The sequence below is a fragment of the Aethalodelphis obliquidens genome, unplaced genomic scaffold (assembly GCF_003676395.1).
Source record: "Aethalodelphis obliquidens isolate GAN/ISIS:26980383/991018 unplaced genomic scaffold, ASM367639v1 scaffold46, whole genome shotgun sequence".
NCBI classification, from domain to species: domain Eukaryota; kingdom Metazoa; phylum Chordata; class Mammalia; order Artiodactyla; family Delphinidae; genus Aethalodelphis; species Aethalodelphis obliquidens.
In genome coordinates, this window is record NW_020837990.1 from 14,297,845 (window position 1) to 14,312,296 (window position 14,452).

Consider the following 14,452-nt stretch of genomic DNA (forward strand, 5'->3'; position numbering starts at 1 on the left):
CCTTCAGGACAGACATCCTCTGGTTTGGAGTCAATAAGTGACATTCTATTGCTTAGGGACAGTCTCCACATGGGCCACAGAAAGAGGAACCAGTTTAACACATTTTAAACTTACTCTCCCAAGTAATAAAGATTCTTCCCACCTCTGTACATTTCAAACTGCAAATATGACAATACAGAAAACTCTTATAATTCATTAACTTTTCTATATGCAAGTATTTAATTCCAGTCAATATACAATTTAAATAATTGCTTCAATAATTTGTTTATGAATATCAGTCCTCCCAGAATGGCTTCCTTAAACCAATCACCTGGTCAAATTTTGTAGTGTCTTCCCAAGAGTAAATGATCCCTTTAAAGGAGATTTCTTTCCCAAGTCTTGAGAGGTGTGGGGAAAAAAAAAAAAAAAAAAGTAAGATATCTGCTTTCTAAGTCCTTGAAGCCTATTTTGTGTCTTTGCCAGAAAAAGAATGATAAATGCTGGGTTCCCTTCTGAAGGGTCAGTGTGATTTTTTTCCCTTGGTGTGTGTATCTTCCAGAATCCTAGATTCTGCAGTTAATGTGCGGAATAGCTGTTTAGAACGCCATGCTTCACTGAATAATCTCCTCTCCTCCCATTTTTCATGGAGCGATGTCCAATTAATTTCACATTGTATTTTTGATGGCTGCAACCAATTGGTTGTTTCAAGTCAGAAGTTTTTACCCAGATAGAAATAACTATGGTGAGTAAAGGAGACTATATAACCAAAACAGAGAATCCACTTAGCCTTTGTTTGCATGCTGACGCTTCTAATTTTTATATACCTGACTTCAATCAATCACAGATTCCTTTCAGAAAAGATGTGCATCCAGAGTCCCAATTTATAGATTTGCTGGTTGTTTATATGTTGGAAAACTTACCTGATGTTATGTCTTAAATTTACAATTTATACTCTGTGTCATTTGCTGCTGTTCTCCAATTGCAATGATTAACTGAATTACATGTTTTTTGAGCAGATGAAGACAATTTATGTAAGGAAGCAAATGCCTCCAAAGAAGAAGGATTTATGCATCTGTGTATGGGCCTCCGTGAGCCTTCCTATGTGCCCATGCCAGGCCAGTGTTTTCCTTCAAGGTAGGAGCCTCCACCGTAATGGAATGCATCCCCTTATAATGTCCAGGAGCTGTGGGAAGACAGATCCATAGTTCCTAATTAAAGCAGGGGTCGGTGACTGGTAAGACAACTCTCAAAATACACTGAACAAAGAAAAGAAATTAGATTCAAGGGAAGTGGAAATCAATACTGGCTCAAAGAAACTATAAATCTTGATATTCCATACAACAAGTATACATGCTTATCATTATTCATTCAAACACATGAGCCAGAATCACATTTAATGCCTCCTGGAAAGTAGCCAGATTTCTACCTGCCTGTAGCAAATGATGATTTATGCCAGGTAAATAGTAGAAAAGAACTGATTTAATTAATTTTGTTACCAGGGTTTCTCAACCGAGGAAGGATAAATTGGGAAAAAGGCTAGCAGTGTATTTTCTAATATTTTTTATAAGAATAATTTTAAATAGCCTACTGTATCTTATGTATGCTTGAGGTTAACTATCTGTCTTCAAGTTGTATAACTGCCTTGTTTACTCTGACCATCATCAAATCAGGTCAGTGAACCCACCAATTTACTTCTCCACTTGAATAGTCATGGATCACTTCTTTATGAGCTTTAGGGTTGTTCATTAATTATTATTATTATTAGTGATTTTATGTTCATTATATGACAGGCTGTTCTAGGTGCTGGGGACTTGAGGATGAGCCAAATGGACAAAGCTGCTGCTCTCACAGAACTTACTCTCTAGTCTCTATGATAAACAAGAAAGAAGGAAATGTGTATATGTCCCATGTTTCCAGCTCAGGATGAGTGCTATGAAGCAAATGAAGCAGAGTAAGGAGATAGAGTGTGAGGGAAGGGGGTGCTGTTTTTAAAAGGTTGCCAAGGAAGGCCTCTCTGAGGAGGTGCCCTTTGAGCAGAAACTTTAAATGACATAATCTATATGATTACATTAAGTATGTAAATCAAGGTGAATTAGAAAAGATGTAAGCTACATGAATATTTGAGGGCATAGAGAACACAAGTGCAGAGGCTTGAAGTGGACACGTGCTTGCCTTGGGGTGCTGTGTCACTGGCATCAGCTCAGAGGAGCTGGCTAAATTATTGTCTAGGTTGAGGGTAAGGGAATAAGAGTGGGAGGTAAGGCAAGATTTTAGTGCTGAAACAAACAAGAGATTCCAGAAACATTGTCCTGATGGGGCCAAAGTCTGAGCTGTTTAGGCAGTCCTAAAGCTGGCTGTGAGATTTAACAGATCCAATTGCAAGACGAGCCAGCGTGAGCGGAAACCGTGAGAGGAGTGTTGATATAGACTCACAGGGCATGGAGTAAGGGGATGGTGAACTGGGGACAGTTCCTAAGCCAAAGGCTGATATCTGTGATTACTTAAGGCTTGTATGTCTGTCTCACAGGTGTGCCAGGTACACTGGAAATGTTGGATGGGTGTTCACGGAGTCAGGCAGGATGAGATAAAAGAACCAGCTGAATCCCAGAAGGATCATCTCTAGTTTGGAGCATTCTATAAAAAGCTGAGGTGTGGGAATAATGGGAGAGTATCAGAGAGGAAGTACAGTTTCTAGGCTTATCAAGGGCTTGGGATAAAGTTGGCTGCTCAGAGTGGAAATGGCCACTTTGTTACCTTTGTTACCCACATAACATGGGTTAATTGTCTGACCAATTTTACTGTAGGATGCAAACGTTTTTTAGCAAACATATTATTTGCTTGGTTTGGCCCAGAGCATAAGGATCTTTCCAAACCTTGTGCTCTGGACCTCAGAGCTGTTTTCTCATTCATTCATTCCTTCATTCATCCATTTAACAATTATTGAATAGTTATTTTGTGGCAGGTCTGAAGATACAAAAATAAATAGCAACTGGTCCCTGACTTTAAGGAACTTATGCCTTCTAATTCCAGGCTGAGCTACTTCCTTCAAACCCCTTTTAATTATTCAAGGAACAAGTTCTTTCCTGCTGGACTTCATGCCACCCCTTAGGACTCTGACAGCACACTGCTGTACTTGCAGGTCGTTTGTTAGCTTTTTGGGCTCTGCCCCAGGAATGCATTATTTTCTCTTTCTCTTGTCCCAGAGCCAGGCTCCTAGACCCTATTTAAAGTCTATTCTTCCAAGATTTACTGCTCTCTAGTCCTGTCTTTTCCTATTAAAGTTGACAATATCACACTTGCCCTGCCCATCCCCACCCAGCAACATATAGCCACTTGGAGTTTAAAGCATCCCACTCAGAGATTTTCCCAAACTCTTGGAACTTATAGCCCCTATCTCTGCTGCCTGCTTAATTCTGTCTCATTTTATCTCAGGGGCATTAGGAGGGACAAGGAGAACAAAGAGATATCCATTCACATTGTCCTTCAGGTAGTAACACCACCTTCTTCTTCTAGTAGGTTTAAAATTTAATAGAACAGTTCCTAAGAAAATAATGGTTTGGGCTATAATTAATTAATCTCATTTAGATTTTCTTATTATTTTTCTTTTTCTTGATCCACTTCTTTAAACAAGAATACGAAATAGGATAGAGATAGAAAGTTGAAACAGAAGTATAAGATTTTGAGCTCAAAGAAAATAAGGGTGTTCTTTGATATCTTTCCTGTGATACTTAGGACGGAGAAGAAAATGAAGAGAAATAACACATTAAGCTCCTCCTATGTGCCAGATGTTTCATATAAGCTCCTCATAATAATTAAAAACTAGAGAGCATGTTCAAGGTGGTCAATCAATTTATCAAATGTTATACAACTAATAAGTGGAAAGTTGGGATTTGAATTAAGCTGTTTGTGATGTTGGAACTGGTCATTTATTCTTCACCATATTTTGACCTGGATCTGGAATTGGCTAGCTGCGTGACTCTGGCCTTACAGGCCTCAGCATTGACTTTGCGGAAATGACGAGATTAGACCCAGGCTAATCTCTGTCAGATTCAGAAGGAGAAACAGGTTTAAACAGGTTTGACCATTTGAATAGCAATATAAAGTAAAATTGACAGACAATTGTGAAATGCCTCTGCTCTACTTAGTGATTTTCTAAGATGAACCAACAGATCAGCTGATCAAGAGATTAAAGAATCAATGGGAAATTAGAAGGATAATGTCTATCTCAAAAAAGATGACTTGACACAATGTTGTAATAACTTAGAGCCACCAAAGCACTTTAAAAATTAATGTGAAATTCACCATCGATCATTTTAGATTTTATACAAGGCACTGCATTTGTATAACTCGATTGCTCAATTGCAGAGAAGCATTAGGTTTCAGACCAGAGAAGAGGAATTAGATGAAATGAGCACTGACCTTTGTGACTGATGAAAATGAGAATCAGCATCTCTGGGCACTTCTTGTTTCACATTGTTCTTAACTGGACAGTATTACAGAATGACAAGAAATGGAACTTGATATTGATGGAAACTGCTTTAACAGATGGGAGTATTTTGACACAGTAATTCCAAGGTTTCCTAATTTGAACGTGGCTGAACTGTATTTTTTAAAACTAAAAAGTATTTTTATAAACTAATCTCTAGAGGAGACATATGCAACAAATGTTTAAAATTGATCTATAAAATTTCACTGTCCCAGGGATCCAATTACATGAAAACTCAGGTCATCTAACTATGTGCATGAAAGAGACAATTCGTTGGGTGTCTAACAGCTTCAGACAGAAATACCAGGCAAATCTGAGACTCGTCAGCATCATACATACAGAAGCCACAAATTGGGCTGTCAAAAGCCAGTCCCCTTTGATAATAAACCTGTATACACCAAACACACTGGGATCTACAGGGAGCAGAGAGCCCTGGAAAAAGTCCTAACAGGCTCAGGCAGGAGCTCCAAGCAAGCTGCACTGGCATGAACAGAAATTGCTGAGAGATTTTAGAATTAAGGTCAAACACTGGACTGGACAACCTCACAAGAAATTGCCCATAGAACAGAATGTCTGAAGCTCTGTGACCTTCAAGGTTCTGCTAATCCCCCTCTGTGAGGCTTAAAGCTCTTGCTTTGCACCCTAATCTGGTAGGGTGCAAATTGAGTTAATATCATAACTAAAAGTTTCCTTCATAAGGGGGAATTTTATTCTTTGTTCTACATCCATAACTCCTCCTCACCTCACACTAAGTTAATTTCTTCAGAGCTTAGCTTAAACATTACTTCTTTAGGAAAGTGCTTCTTAATCCTCAAAACAAGATAAGGTATCTATTTTATGTTTGCATATACTACTTATTTCCATTTGTAATTATATATTTACTTATGCTTTAATGTCTATGATTACATGATTCTTCTCTGTCTTCTCCACATGCCCCATGAGGGGACATTGTGGTATCCTCCAATGCATGCTTGTGTCCGTTGCCCAGTGCCTGACAATGAATATTGAATGAATGAATGAATGAATGAATGAACAGAGAATAACTTGGTGTCAGGCACTGTGCTATGTGCTTTTACATATATTATCATATTTAAACTTCACAACAATCTGGTGGCAGACGCTCTGTGATCCATTTACAAATGTGGAAACTAAGGAATGAATATGTAAAGAAACATTGTCAAATGAATATAAAGAGAGAGAGAGAGATCCAGGACATAAAATGAGGTCTTGCTCCAAATGCAGAGTTCCTTTTCTCATGCCACCTTCTAAGAGCCTCTTAAATGTCTATTTGCACTCTCTCCTTTCCCTACAAAATGCTTATCTTGACTCCAGTTCCTACAGCATTATACTCTCTTTTACCTTTCATTAAACTGGTGGTTCATTAGGTTTAACATGTTTCAGGAATATTTTCATCCTTACCTGGAATACTTGAAACACACACCCTTCACCCCAATAAAGCAAGAAAGAACATATTTTAGAGCAATGACCCTGGTTTGGGGATGTATGGGAAGGGTCTGTCTTGAGATTGCCTGTACTTTTCTATATTGGTCAGTGACTTTCATGTATACTCCTAAAACCATCCGTGAGTAAAAAAGAAGAGGTGAAAGAATAAGAGACATTGGGAGAGGGGAGGAGAAAACAGAACCCATCTATGTTATCGATCTGGAATCCCTGAAGTCCTCAATGCTTCAAACCCCCTTCCCACTCACAGTGCCCCAGCCACCCAGCATTTTGGTCGTCTGCACATTGTAATGGTCTGACGACAATATCCATTAAATGACAGAAGAATTTCAACCTAGTAAAGTGATGCTAGACAGCTCAGTGGACATTTATAATACACTTGGTATGTACTGCTCAGAACTGTAACAATGTTTAGATTAAATGCCCAGGCTCAAAAGAGGCTACAGAAAAGGAAGAATTCCAAAGATTTTTGGATGTGCTGTAAAGGCTTATGGCAGTGCTACTCAAAGAAACAAACCTCCACATTCTCTGTTACACATGTGTGACAAGATGAGGAGCTTTCACCAGAGAGTAGACTGATGAACTGCTTCTCTCACTGAGGCAGTCTTGCTATACAAAGAAAATGGCAGCTGAACCAAAGTGTGTAATGACATAGTTGATGCTGGAATAAACTTCTTGTCTCAAATGGCTAACAAGTTCACTGTCTAGCACTAGTCTCTAACTGCCCTTTGAGCAGTCAAGGCCTTGAAAAGTGGTGTGCAAATCTGGCCATATATTAGAAGCACCTGGGAGGCTTTACAATATATTTAGCGATGCATAAGGAACTTATCCAGAGATTCTGTTTCAGTGAGTTCGGGGTGGTATCCAGTATGCTTTAGCATTACCCCTGGTGATTCTAGTGTGCAGTCAGGATCAAGAACTACTAGCCTCAGTTGTAGCAGGACTGGAAGATGTGAATTATTAATGCTGACCTTTGGCAAAGTATTGAGAGATAAGTATAGCTGACATAAGTGGAGGAGCTTGTCTTTGGAAAAACTTCTTGCTTCTTGGATCTTTTATTAGCCATTCAGGGAAAGGAAATAGAACTGAACAGAGTTACTAAGAGATAGGTGATGTTGGGGGAAGGAACACCTACAGGCTCTTTGGAACCTGAGGCTTTAAGAAATCTGAATTTAACAAGTGAATTGGTAGATGGGATGTTACTCCACTGCACAGGCAGAGTGACACAGAGCAGGCAGTTGAAGGCAAAAAGAAAGTCTTAATACTCTCATTATTCCCTCTCCTCTTCCACGGTAGTTTTCTGGGGATAATGGAGCTATCATTGATATCAGAAGGAAAAGTGAGCATTTGGGAGACGAGGGCTATAAATATGGCAGTATGTAGAACAAGGGGGATCTACCATCTATTGAAAATACTTAAGTTCAGAGTTGAGCCTGGAAAATATGTAGTTCAGAGTTAACGAATGGATGGAGCAGACCTCCAGTTCTTCAGGCCATCCATCCCTCTAGCCATACAAGCTCGCAAAGCACCAACCATTATTCAACTCACCCACTAAATGAGGACGGAATAGAAAGATAAACCTTATAAACACTTGTAGCGCAGTTGGAGCCTCTGCTTAATACTAATAACCCCTCAGACCCTACATTCCAGAAAAATTCATTTTGGAGGCCAAACTGATCTCCTTTGCAGCACTGTGTTGCCCACAGTCACTGCCAGATTTCCTTCCCGGCAAACAGCCCCAAAGGAGTTGTTGTAGGATTTTTGTCCCTTGCATACTCATCTACTGGCTTATTACAAGTATTTAACACACTCGAGTGTATTAATATAGGTAGCACAGCATAATGGGAAAAATATAAGCTTTAGACATTGGCCCTTTAACTTGTTAATGAGATCTTGGGTAAATTAATTTACTTTTTTGAACCTTGGTTTCTTTGTAAAAAGGTTTAATAATCTCTATCTCTTTAGGATTACTGTAAATATTAGATGTGAGCTGACCACAGCTGTTGAGCAAGCTGCATTTAGTAGGGTGCAAGTAGGAAGCAACTTTGCTTTTTGTCAACATTGCCTTTCAATCTGGTCTGCTGAGGCTCCCTTTCCCACTCCATTCTTGTCACTTCCTGGCATTAAAATATCAACTTAAGAAATCCACCCCAATCTTACATCAAGCTTTCTTTTCTCCTACAATTTGAAGCATTGCTCTCCCCTGGATCAGGCCTGACCAGTCTTTAGAAATCTGCCTGACTCCTCCTGCAAAGCTCTGGGGCTCCTGTATTCTTCAGGACGGTAATGGGAGAAGGAAAAAGGAAAAGTTTTACTTACTTATCTGGCTCTGGGCTCTCTGTGTGATAGACACTCAAGTGCTAGTGTTGTCTTTTGCGAAGAGCTTTTGCAGACTCTCCAGGGTACCAAAGAAAGCACAAGAAAACAGGAAATGATGGCTTATGTAAACCCTAAATGACTGGTACCTGGATTTAAACAAAGCATGTGATGACAGGTTTGTGCAGACCTAGGCAGAACATTTGCCTGCTCTTTACAGAAAACATTCTTATGGACTATTTCAGAGTTATGCATGTATATTTGCTTTCTCTTTATTTGACAGTTCCCTTCACCATAACATACACAGTAGTTTCCTTGTCTCTTTCTTTTGTGTTGTGACAAGATATACACAACATAAAATTTGACATGTTAAGCAGCTTTAGGTGTACAGTTAAGCAGCATTAAGTGCATTCACATTGTTGTGCAACCATCACCACCGTCCATTTCCAGGACTTTTTGTATCTTCCCAAACTAAGAATCTGTACCCATTAACCAACAACTCCTCATTCTTCCCTCTCCCTCAGCCCCTAATCAGCACCATTCTACTGTCTCTATGAATTTCACTGCTCTAAATACCTCATATAAGTGGAAACATACAATATGTGTCCTTTCATATTTGACTTATTTTGCTTAGCATAATGTTTGCAAGGTCCATTATGTTGTAACACGTATCAGAATTTCCTTCCTTTTAAAGACTGAATAATATTCCATGTTTTTGTATACACATTTTGTTGATGCATTCATGTATTGATGAACATTTGGGTCCTTTCCACCTTCCTTATCTCTTAAATGCCATTTTTAGATAAAAAAAGTTTATGCCATAAGTAATCATCAGTTGTTGGAGACACTTTGTCAACAGAGGATTCCTTCTCTGGCCCATCTCTTTCTCCATTTTTCTAAGTGGTAGACAAGCACTGGGAAGCAGTTTGACTCCTGTTTTCTGGGAACTGCTTACCCTCAGGGAAGGTCCCCGGTAACCCAGACATCTTCTCAGGGTACCTCCTGCCCCACCCCCACTCTCCAAAAAATCAACACTTGACCTGACTTTGGCTGGTCAACTCTGAAATACACAGACACTGGGCATTGATATCTGGGTCCCGTCCAGTGGGAAAGTCCACAAACACCCGTTGCAAGGCTTCCTGTCCTGAGGTATGGTGACCCTCAAGTGGCAGTTCGTGTATTCAGCTGGATTCAGTACTGGAGACTTCTCACACTTTTCTTGATTTAGTTCAGCTCAGAGAGGTCTTTTTTTACTTGCAACCAAATCACTTGACTAATGTTGTCTGTATTCTCTTTCTCACTTTCCTCTTCTCCAATGCATTTTTCTTCTCAGATTTATTCTCTGCTGGCAAAGGCATCCACCAGTTTTGCTCAGGACTGTTTTAGCCAACATCCCTTAAGGCTAAAGGGATTGTAAACTCCAGGCTAGACATTTTAAATTCAGCTGGTTCCTATTCTCCACCCTGGCTCCAGGCTAAGCCCTGGGTAATTTAAACTGACTTGCTGGCCTCCAAAGGCAGGAGACACAAGACATCCACTCAGGTCTGTATAGTGAGAAATACTGATGGTTCTCAGACGGTGGTATATAAAATCCTGGAGCAAATGTCAATAGATTGGGTGCACAATCAGCTTTCAGAAACCATAATTTTCTTTTACTTTTTCAGCAAGTTTTGTCCCTGACTTTCATATAGTAACTGGATGCATTTGACCCTAAAAGGTGTCTGAGATTTCATTCTGCTTGGTTGGATTTCATACTTCAACTGCTTCTTTAATTTCAAGTTCCTTCAGTTTATGTGGGATTCATCTTCCCTCCCTGCTTCCCCCTAATGATTTAGTAGTTTAAGGCTTTTGTTCTTTCTTTCTTTAAAAAATTTTAAATCCACTAGGAACACTATACCAAAACAAAGACTGACTTCTTGATTTGATACTTTGGAAACTGAAACTCTGGTGGGTCCCTGGGCAATCATCCTCCCTCGGCATTTTCTGTAAGTGATGCAGGGGGCTCAACAGACAACCTCTTTCCACTCATTTTACTGCTCTTTTGTAGGAGATGTATCAAACATCCAAGTGTTAAATCTCCCTTTGTACAGTCTGTGCACGCTCTTATATTGGAATGTTTGTTTGCTAAGGCTGAAGGGATGAAGAGCTGCTTTTTAATGATAATGATACTACTTCCTTTTCTCAAGCATCTGATTGTGCAGTATATTTTACTTGCAAGATGGGATTTTCTTATTCCTGTTTATAGATGAGGCAACAGCCTCACCAAAACAGGCTAAAAGATTTGCCTAGAATCACACAGCTACAAGAAATGGGGCAAAGTTTTAAACTGTAATTTTAAAGAAGTACAGGTATGGTATGCTGCAAGATTGGCAAGAGCTGAGCCTTTTGAAAGATATCTTAGAACTCTCACACCAAAAGGCCCAAGGAGGGGGCGTGTTGACTCTCCATCACGTGGGTGTGTCCTGGGACTTGGCTGCACTCTCTGTCCCCCATTATTTATCCAGACAGTCTGCCCTTGACCTGTGTCTACAGGCACTATGAGCTGAGACTGAATAACAGCACAGTTGTGCTGTGCACACACTTCAGGGGTCATCAGTTCTCTTTTCAGCTCTCATTTGTGATTTCCTGAAGCAGATGTGCCTTCCTTGGGAGACATATTAAGGATCTGAAATGTGTATTAAAAGATGCCATTTGTTTTTGTTAAATAGTTCTATGTCATCCATGATACAGTTTTCAGATGTTGCTGATTCTGAGGATTGATCTCAGGCAACTGTCAGTGGGCTGGTTTGGGGGTCATAGCTGCTCTTTGCAACTTGCAAAAATGCTCAACAGAGACATGTATCCCTGGTGAGGAATTTTATTTTTTTATCTTCATTCATGGACACTGCTCAAATCAGCTGCAGTGGAACCAATTTACATTTCCCTGGTTTTGTGGGTTGTCCTGTGTGGATGTCATGTGTGAATTAACTGGCCCCATGTTTCCAACCTATTTCAGTGACGCTTTAGTGTCCGTGGTGTATCGGCACACTTTGTAGCTGGCTTGCCTCTTGAATCCAGCTCTAACTTCATCCTGGGGCTCATTTCTGTATTCATTCCTCCTTCTGGCCTGACATTTTTTCTTTCTACTTGTACTTTGTCTTTTCCCCTCCATAATTCACAGTGCCTCCCTTATCCTCTTGGATATTTTGACAATTCTGTTTTAAGGCCCATAGAAATTCTCTTCTGTGATAAACCTATGTTAAGGTCTCTGTCCAATTCCTGATTTGAAGTTGCCCCACCCATAAGCCACTTCTGAGACCACAAGACCCCTGTTTCTGTCCAGGACTAACTGAGCAGAGTGAAGGTCATAGCCGCCTGATTTTGGGGAACCACAGGGAGGTTGGATGAACCAATGTGATTCTCTCTCACAGGTATTTAGAATTGTGACCCAAAAATTGAGCCAGTTGGATGGTGGCAGACACTCATGCAAGACCAGGTAAAGTCACAGCTGTAACCCCAAGTGGGGTCATGCAAAGGAGATGAAACCAGACTAGGAAAGAAGGAAGAGAATTGGAGAGAAGATGGGAGAAACCACATGCTTTCTGAGAACATGGTGACTTCTGCCATTTTTGGAATTCAGTCTGTCTTTGTCTTGCCCAGACATACTTCATTTTGTCTTTTGATAGTCCTGAGAAATATTATCTTTAATTAATTTCCCCTTTTACTTAAGTTACCTTGAGATAATTTCTGTTTCTTTTAACAAAATATCCTTTAATCAAGTCACTTTCTTCTTTCTGCCATCCTGCCTTGCTGCCTGAGTGTCTTCTAGGGCTCAGCCTTTCTCCTCACCACCTGCTCTATTTGAGGCGGCAGCATTGCCCTAGGGACAACGCTTGTGACTGAGAATCACTTGCCCACTTTGTTAATCAAAGAAATTAATGATAACTGCCTCAACAGACAAGCCCCCAAAGGTACAAAAAGTATATTTCTCATTCACCTAAAATCTGGTGTGGGTTGGGAGGCCCTCCTCCATCCAATAACTACATCATCTGGAACACAGGGCCTCTGTGGTTGCCAAGGTGGGAAAGGAGAGAGATGGAGGAGGCAGAATAACTCTGAATTGCCTTGTGTAGGGATTGACATATGCCACTGGTGTCTCTAATCACAGGCCATTGTCCAGAATCACCTTAACTCTACGGCCATGTGGGAAGCATAAGGGGGCACACAGAACTCTGGGTGAGTCCCAGCTGTTTATGCTGTACTCGTGTTTGCCTACTACATCCAATGGCTTAGTTGGGTGCCCTGATAACTGGCTGTGGGGAATCTTGGAGGGTGAGCCCTGTTCTGGGTTACTGCAGTGTGCTGCAGACAGTACAGCTGTTCGAAAAGACAGCAGGGGAGAATGCAAGGCCTAGAAGGTAAAAGCATGAACTCTCAAGAAGCCAGGCCACAGACTGGCTTGATCAGACCCTTCTTCCCCAGGCCTGGGAAGCTGCACCTCCAGATGTCTGCCCTCCCAGATCACCCCTCACTTGCCCATATCCCAGTCATACTTTCCACACAAACCTTGTAAGGGTCATGCAGTAAAGGAATGACTATTAAGGAACATGGCTTTTAAAAAGAAGTTTAACAGAATTTATACTTTGAAATGGTTGTGGATCAGAGGGAAATATAGCAAACGACTGAGAACATGGGCTCTTGTATCGTTATCCTTGGGTTAAAGTCTCAGCTCTGCTATTTGTCAGCTATGTGAACTCAGGCAAGTTATTTAACCTCTGTGTGTCTCACTTTCTCATTTTTAAAATGAGAATAATAACAGTGCTTAAGCCCAGATTTGTTGTAAGGATTAAGTGTGCTAATATATACAAAATGCTTAGAGTAAAGCCTGACACATGGCATGGGTTTTGCGTTATTGTTATTATTTAAAGCAGGCATGTTGGGAGGCTGTATAATTATTCCACTTCTGCTACTTTGGCGTGAAGCACATTGGGAAATTCCTGCAAGTAGTCTTTCAAAACCAAGTCATAATCATTTAAGATCAGCATCTCACAATACCTTTTGAATTGATTAACTGAAGGTGTCATTCATCCACTTGACAACTGTCTTCCTTACATGCTAGACTCCAGCCTAACTAAACTACTTCCCATTCCTTCAATGCACTGACTTTTGCTCTACACACCTCCATGCATCTGTGCCTGTATATACTGCTTTTTCTCCAATACTGTGGAAGAAAGAACCTTGCTCACATCTAGGATCAGCCTATCTTCTTGTGCCCCAGATCCCAGCACGTCTCATTTTCTCAAAGACTCTGCTTCTTCAACCATCAATTTCCCTTGCCTACTTATTCTTTTTTATTAGCAATAAAGTATTTTGTGATATTTCCTATCTTAAAAAACATCTTTCTGGACCAAACATTCCCCTCTAACGAATACTTCATTTCTCTGCTTTTCTTTGTCACAAAAATTCTTACCAAATTATTTATATCCACAGTGTCCACTTTCTTTCCTCCCATTTTTCCAATCTAGTCAAGCTTTTGCCCCTACCACCTTACCACCACTGCAAAGACCACCAAAGACCTCCATGTTGCTAAAACCAATGGTCAATCCTCAATCTCCATCTTAGAAATATGTGACACAATTGACAAATTCCCTCCTTTCAGAAACACTTTCTTCAATTGGTTTCTAGGTCATACTTTTTTGGTTTCCACTTATTTTCAAGTGCCTTTGTTAAAACTCTCTCCTCTTCCCAGTCTCTACCAGTGGCTGGGGTGGGCTAGGACTCAGTTCTTAGATCTCTTTTTATCCGCTCTTACTTCCTAAGTAATAACATCCAGACCTAGTTCTCTAAATACTCTCTTACTTTGATGACTTCCCAGTGTGTACTCTTAACCTTGACTCTTCTCCTGAATTCCAAAGTTGTATATACTAAAAAGTAGTCAAACATTGGATGTTCAATCAGCGTCTCCAACTTCACTTCTCTAATACTGAACTCATGATTCCCAGTCCTCCTCCCCAGTGCTTGCAACCCTGTTTCTTCTTTCCTGTTTATCTCAGTAATAATATCACCATTCACTCAGTTGATTAGCTTACTAACATTGACATTGTCATCATCATCCTTTCACATCTCACTTTCAGTTCATCAGTAAATCCAGGCATTTGCACCTTCAAGATATATCCAGAATCTGATCCCTCTGTTACAACCTTAATCCAAGCCACCATCCTCTCTGTTTCA

General features: G+C 40.3%; 1 long non-coding RNA gene across 2 annotated transcripts in view; it reads right to left on the minus strand.

The window, feature by feature from the left end:
• LOC113607185 (uncharacterized) overlaps positions 1-8,354 on the minus strand; it is a 28,849-nt gene extending 20,495 nt beyond the window's left edge. Inside the window, exons 1-2 of one of the 2 annotated variants that reach the window (XR_003427830.1) lie at positions 8,246-8,354; positions 4,399-4,462 (exon numbers count right to left, since the gene is read on the minus strand). This is a non-coding gene — a long non-coding RNA (uncharacterized LOC113607185). The remainder of the gene's footprint in view (positions 1-4,398; positions 4,463-8,245) is intronic. The other variant, XR_003427829.1, reaches the window with a different exon arrangement.
• Positions 8,355-14,452: the final 6,098 nt, after the last annotated feature.